Source organism: Cupressus sempervirens, chromosome 5 (assembly GCF_028749045.1).
Source record: "Cupressus sempervirens isolate cs-2001-9-10 chromosome 5, ASM2874904v1, whole genome shotgun sequence".
Lineage (NCBI taxonomy): Eukaryota > Viridiplantae > Streptophyta > Pinopsida > Cupressales > Cupressaceae > Cupressus > Cupressus sempervirens.
The window spans coordinates 720602645-720608761 of record NC_143122.1 but is presented as its reverse complement, the minus strand read 5'-3'; the positions used below and the strand labels follow the sequence as shown (position 1 = coordinate 720608761).

At 26.4% G+C, this 6117-nt stretch overlaps 1 long non-coding RNA gene across 1 annotated transcript; it reads left to right on the top strand.

Annotated features, from left to right (window-relative positions):
- Window positions 1-3937: 3937 nt before the first annotated feature.
- On the top strand, window positions 3938-4427 carry LOC149558013 (uncharacterized). The gene is made up of 2 exons (XR_016352431.1): window positions 3938-4045; window positions 4152-4427. It is a non-coding gene; the product is annotated as an uncharacterized LOC149558013 (long non-coding RNA).
- The last annotated feature ends 1690 nt before the right edge of the window (window positions 4428-6117 follow it).

Genomic DNA, 6117 nt, shown 5'->3' with positions numbered 1-6117 from the left:
TGGATCTAACTGAAATAGATATGCTCGAAAGAAGAGATATTGATAGACAAAATCCATGGAGTGCAGAATATCAAGGAGAAGAATACACAAATAATGCAATACATTTTATCAATGCTATGAAAAAAAATGATTTACTTATACCTGAAGATATGATGATGAGTATATCATATGAAACTTTAGGTGCTAAGTAAAAGAAAGCACTTGATATTATTATGAAACATTATAATCAGGGTGAACATGTCATGCCATTATGTATGATAATTCAAGGAACAATTGGAATAGGGAAATCATATCTAATTCAAGCTATTCGTCAAGCTCTTTATGATGCATCAACACCACAATGTTCTCCCCTATTATTATTAGCACCAACTAGAATTGCAACTTTTAACATTGGTGCATCAACAATTCATTCAACTCTAAGAATTCTTCTTACAGATTTTTCTGAATTACAAGGCATAAGGCTCACAACATTACAAGAAGAAATTCAACATATTAGGTACATATTAATTGATGAAATGAGTTTTATTGGTTGAAATTTTTTACAAAATATAGATTCAAGATTACGTCAAGCTTTTTTAGAAAATTCAAACATGAATTTTGGGGGAAGATCGATTATTTTAGTAGGAGATTTGGGACAACTACCTCTTGTTAGTGAAAAACCACCTTATGATAGTAATGTTCGTGCAAAGTTATTATGGGAAGAGTTCAAGACTATTGTTACTTTGGATAAAGTATTTCGACAAGAAGGTGAAAGTGAAGACCAACAAAGGTTTCACCAATTACTCACTAATATACGAGATGCAACTCCAACTATAGATGATTGAAAATTATTAATGACAAGGATAGATGTTTCATTGCCCCAAAATGTTAAAGAGGAATTTGATGATAATATTCATCTATTTGCAACAAATGATAATGTTCATAACCATAATAGAAATAAATTGCATTCACTAAAAAAACTAGTTGCCTACAACATTGCATTAAAAGAAGGAAGTACTAATCTAGGGGGAGATCAAAATGATGAACTAGATATTGAATTATTACTTGCGAAGGATGCAAGGGTCATGTTAACATCTAATTTATGGATTGAAACAGGACTTGTCAATGGAGCTCTGGGACACATTTGAAAAATCATATACAAACCTAGAAATGCCCCACCAGATCCACCAACATATGTTATGGTTGAATTTGACAATTACTCTGGAATGCCATTTGAAGATGGAGCTCCAAAATTAATTCCCATTTCTCCAATACAAAGAGATCGCACACATCAATTGCCCTTACATTTGGCTTGGGCATTAACTATCCATAAATCATAGGGATTGACAGTTTCCAAGGTAACAATTCACATTGGACCAAGAGAAAGAACATGACTAATATCTGTTGCTATATCACGAGTTAAGTCTTTGGATGGACTTCGAATTTCACCACCATTTTCTTATGATCGTTATGAAAAGATGAAGACAAGGAAGCAAGTTTTGAAAAGGAAAGCAGAGGAGGAACGACTCAAATCTCTAGAAAGAGATTAATTGCATTCATTGTATATACTATATTTCAATATCTATAAAACATAATGGATATGATAAGCATCATGCTTTAAAAAGAATATTTCAAATTAAAAATTAAATAGATTTTAGTTTTACATGTTGTGCTGCAGATGCTACTAGCTTAGATATCTTTATACATCTATCTAAAACACGCTAAGATATATCAATCTCCAGGCACCTAATTCAATAAATAATTATTGAGAATAGATAGGTGTCTCGAGATTAATATCTCTCGACGTGTTTTAGATAGATGTATAAAGATATCTAAGCTAGTTTAAAAACCATAATATTGTAATATTTACAAAATCTCTTAAATAGATTAATAAATATTATTTATTTAAATTCAATTTATCAAATATTTAAAAAAATTTAAAAAAATTTACAAATTAAAATCTAATAGATAAAATAATAAAATAATAGTTAAAAGTGTAGATAACAACTAATAAATATCAAAACAAGAGTTAAAAGTGGAGTGAGATAAAAATTGAATGGTAAATAATTAACGAAAATGATTTACAATTTGCCAACCAAACTGACAACTTTTCTAGCCAAGTGACAACTTTTCCACCAAAAATTTAATTTCCGAAAACAAAGTTTCCACAAATAGCCTATCGACTAAAATATTATATATACTAATATTATACAATCTTGTAAGAATTCAGTAAATATATGCTTGTTTTTATTCCTTGTATGATATATACACAAAATACATTGCATTTTTCTTTATATATTTTTGGTAGATCCCATATATATATATAATTACTTGTTATACTTATCATTTTTTAATATTCACTTATATATACATTTTATACATAGGTTTATATTGTATATTAATTTTAGTTATATGTAATTGTTTTAGGTATATATAGCTATATGACACATGTATGTCTATATATATATATATATATATATATATATATATATATATATATATATATATATATATTATGCCTATTTATATGTAATATGTATATTTCATATATATAGATAAATATATATCATATATGTGTATTTTTTGTATTGCATATTAATTGCTTATATATAGTACAATTTGCTTATATAGATATACTACGTATATTACATATTGATAAAAAAGTATTTATCATAAATATAGACACACACACACACACATATTCTATAGTTTTATATGTTATATTTATATACTTATAATATATATAGGTTATTTATATTCTTTTTCACCTTCTTAATCTATTTGCTTACTTTAGCGGGATCTAGATTGGTTCTTGGTTTTTTGTTTTTTCTCTCCTTTTTAGCCTTACCTTCACCTTTTTACTTGCTTTGTGAGTTGTGTTTTGGTTTAGTCACTCACCCCAATTGTTTCTGTTTTATTTTTATTTTTAGATTTTTATTGTTTCTCCTGTCTTGGGGTTTGTGCAATCCCTTCTCCCTGGTCTCCTTTATATGGTGAGTCTTTGCTAAATCTGTAACTTACACTATTTTACATCTCTTGCTCTTTCATCCTGATGATGGATCACGTAGTGTGATTCAAAACGTTGATGGCAAAAATCATTACACAATCTAATCCAGAAACTAAGTAATAACTATTATAGATTGTGGAAATCTGATTGCATTAATACTATTATATATTATATTATTATAAAAATACTATATAACATTTTTAAAATTTAAATATTTTCTATACTATAATAAATTTATTAAATCAAAACTAAATTTCTACTTAAAACTAAAGGAACCATTATATGTCACTTTTTTACTTATTTGTGTTTCTCTTTTGCTATGCTAGATCTTTACTCAACTTTGAAATATTTATAAAAATAAAAACATAAGTTGCTTTAGAAAACAAAAGATTTTCTTTTTATTTAATTCTTCAAAAAAATGTTAAAATCATTCTTTCAATTAATTTAATTCTTCACTTACATAAGCAACTAATTCATTATATACTTAACTTATTACTTTTTTTCAAAGCATGCAACTATACTTACATGTTATAATATATTTTAAAAAATTCATATATATCATACAATTTAAAATAATTATTACATATAATATGAATCATTTGATCTAAATTGATAATATTGTACATTATATACTTATATGATTTTCTTCATTTTAGTTAAACTAAAAGAAATCCTTTTTTTTAAAATTTTCAAGTAAAAAATTGAACCGAAAAGTTACTATAAAGATTCCAGGAATTGACACTTTTCTTGAAATGATAGGTGAAGAAAAACTTACAATTATGATTTTGGTATTTTATTACTAGCTGACCAATCTCAATAAACTTTCATTAACTTCTAGAAAGTTGTAGAACCTTACATATTAGCGAACCCTGCCATAATTAGTGAAAATTTGTCTATAAATTCTTGATATTCGGTCTAAGCGATTCTTTCATTGCGATTTTTTCGAGTAAAACATTTGGGGAAAAAGGAACAAAAATGACATCGTTTGCAGTGAATTTGATGGTGGCTGCAACGGCCGGAGCTGCAGCGGTGGAAGCTTACTGTCGCTTACATCCACAGGTAACATCAAAATCCTTATTATCATTCAAAATTTATTTAGTATCTTTATCTTTAATTTATATGATTACTCTTAACCTTTTAACAGATTTGTGATTCTGATTTGCAGAGTTTGGGAAATCCGCAACGTTTTACTGAAGAAACAAAGAAATTGAGCGTGGACGGAAAGAAAGCGCCAAGGAAGAGCACGGGAGGGTTAGTGTTTGCGCCTGAATTTGACGGTCTAAATTGCTATGAAAATTTAGTTTCTCGTTGAAATTTTCGAAATCTTCTTAATGAGGCTTCATTCATTCTTTATTATTATTCTTTTCTTTGCTCCAGCCAGTCTTCGGTTGGTTGTATAACAGATCATTTAATTGAATCATTGAACTGTGACTCCTATGCATAGATCAGCTTTTGACTCACTATTTATCAATTCTTTGCTTCTCTGCGATTAGACAGTAATAATCATATGTACAAATTATAATTTAAACATTTATGGATTCTTTATTTACTTTATTGCGCAAATATTTATCAATTCTTTATTTACTTTATTGTGCTTTCCTGTTTCCATGCTCTGTAACAAAATTATAATTGGAATAATAATCATATGTACAAATCAGTTTTCAATTATTGTATTTCCCTTTTCAGAGTAATCGTGTGTACATAGTTGTTTTCAATTATGAATTCTTTTTTTACTTTGTTTTGCTCTCCTGTTTGGAATTTTGTAACTAATTAATAAGTCAAACAGTACAATTTTTAGCTTCAGTATTTAGATCTCTTATCAGATGTTCTGTTACTAAATTATAATTAAGATATAATCATATATAGAAATTAAATTTTGACTTCATTCTTTATTACTTTCTTAATCAAATGTACAAATCATTTTTAACTTCAATATTTATGGATTCCCCCTGTTTCTGTGATCTGTGTGGAAATTACAATTTAGACAAGAATCATCAATTTTATGACAAATAAAAAACAAAAATAAAGCAGGAATCTATTAGGTTCTTTAATTGCCAGCCTTTTTTAATGGGCTTAACAGGGTTCGAACTCTATTCTACACATCTGGACTGCGACTGAAGGTGTTTATTGCAACTTTACTTGAAATCATTGAAGTTTCTCAAGAATATTGGAGCTTAATGAAAACTTTATTGTGATTATAAACACGAGCCTTTGGTCTTTTACGACTAATGAAGTGAAAAAAATGGATGAAAGTTAAATAATAATTATAAGTACTAAAGATCAGTGAAAATATATAGATAAAGTGAAAAAAATGGATGAAAGTTAAACAATAATTATAAGTACTAACGATCAGTGAAAATATATAGATAAAATTAATGTGTGGAAGAATAATTTAATGTTTTTTCAATTATTTTTAATAATTTATAATTAAAATATTTATTATATTAAAAAGCATGATATGATAAGTAAAATTATTAAATTAAGTTTGATTTTTTATATTATAGGAATATTAAACATTTATTTAATCATATAGATTAATTTTTATGTTAATTCTTGTGCTTGCAACCATTTTATTTCTAATTCGACATTTTTTTTTTTTGATGTTTGATCAAAATATCTCATTACTTTCTATTATTGATATTATTCTATATAATAAGTTTCATTTTATAATATATAGAAAAACGAGGATTTAAACTACTTTTCTTTGAATATATCACATTTCTCTAATTTTATTACAATAGATAATTTGATTTCAACCAATGAGTGATACCTATTTTTCTATAAGTTCAATTTTTCTAAAATTTGGCTATTTGCTTATGAATTTTATACGACAAAAAATATTTTTCCAAATTCTATTAGTCCGCTTCATTTGGTCTTATAGGACCCCTTTTTGTTGAAGATATACTCCATAATAATAGTTTTTTGCCAATATTTTTGGAGATACATGAGTAATATTATAAAAATAAATGATAGATGATCATGCACTAAAAATACAATTTAATTCAAAAGAAAATATATTTGATATAATACTTGAGTTTTTAATATATTACAATTTAATCTTTGCACTTAAAAATTGAACAAAACAAAATGTATCTTTTGTTTTGTCAATAGATCATACTATAAAGAAGAAG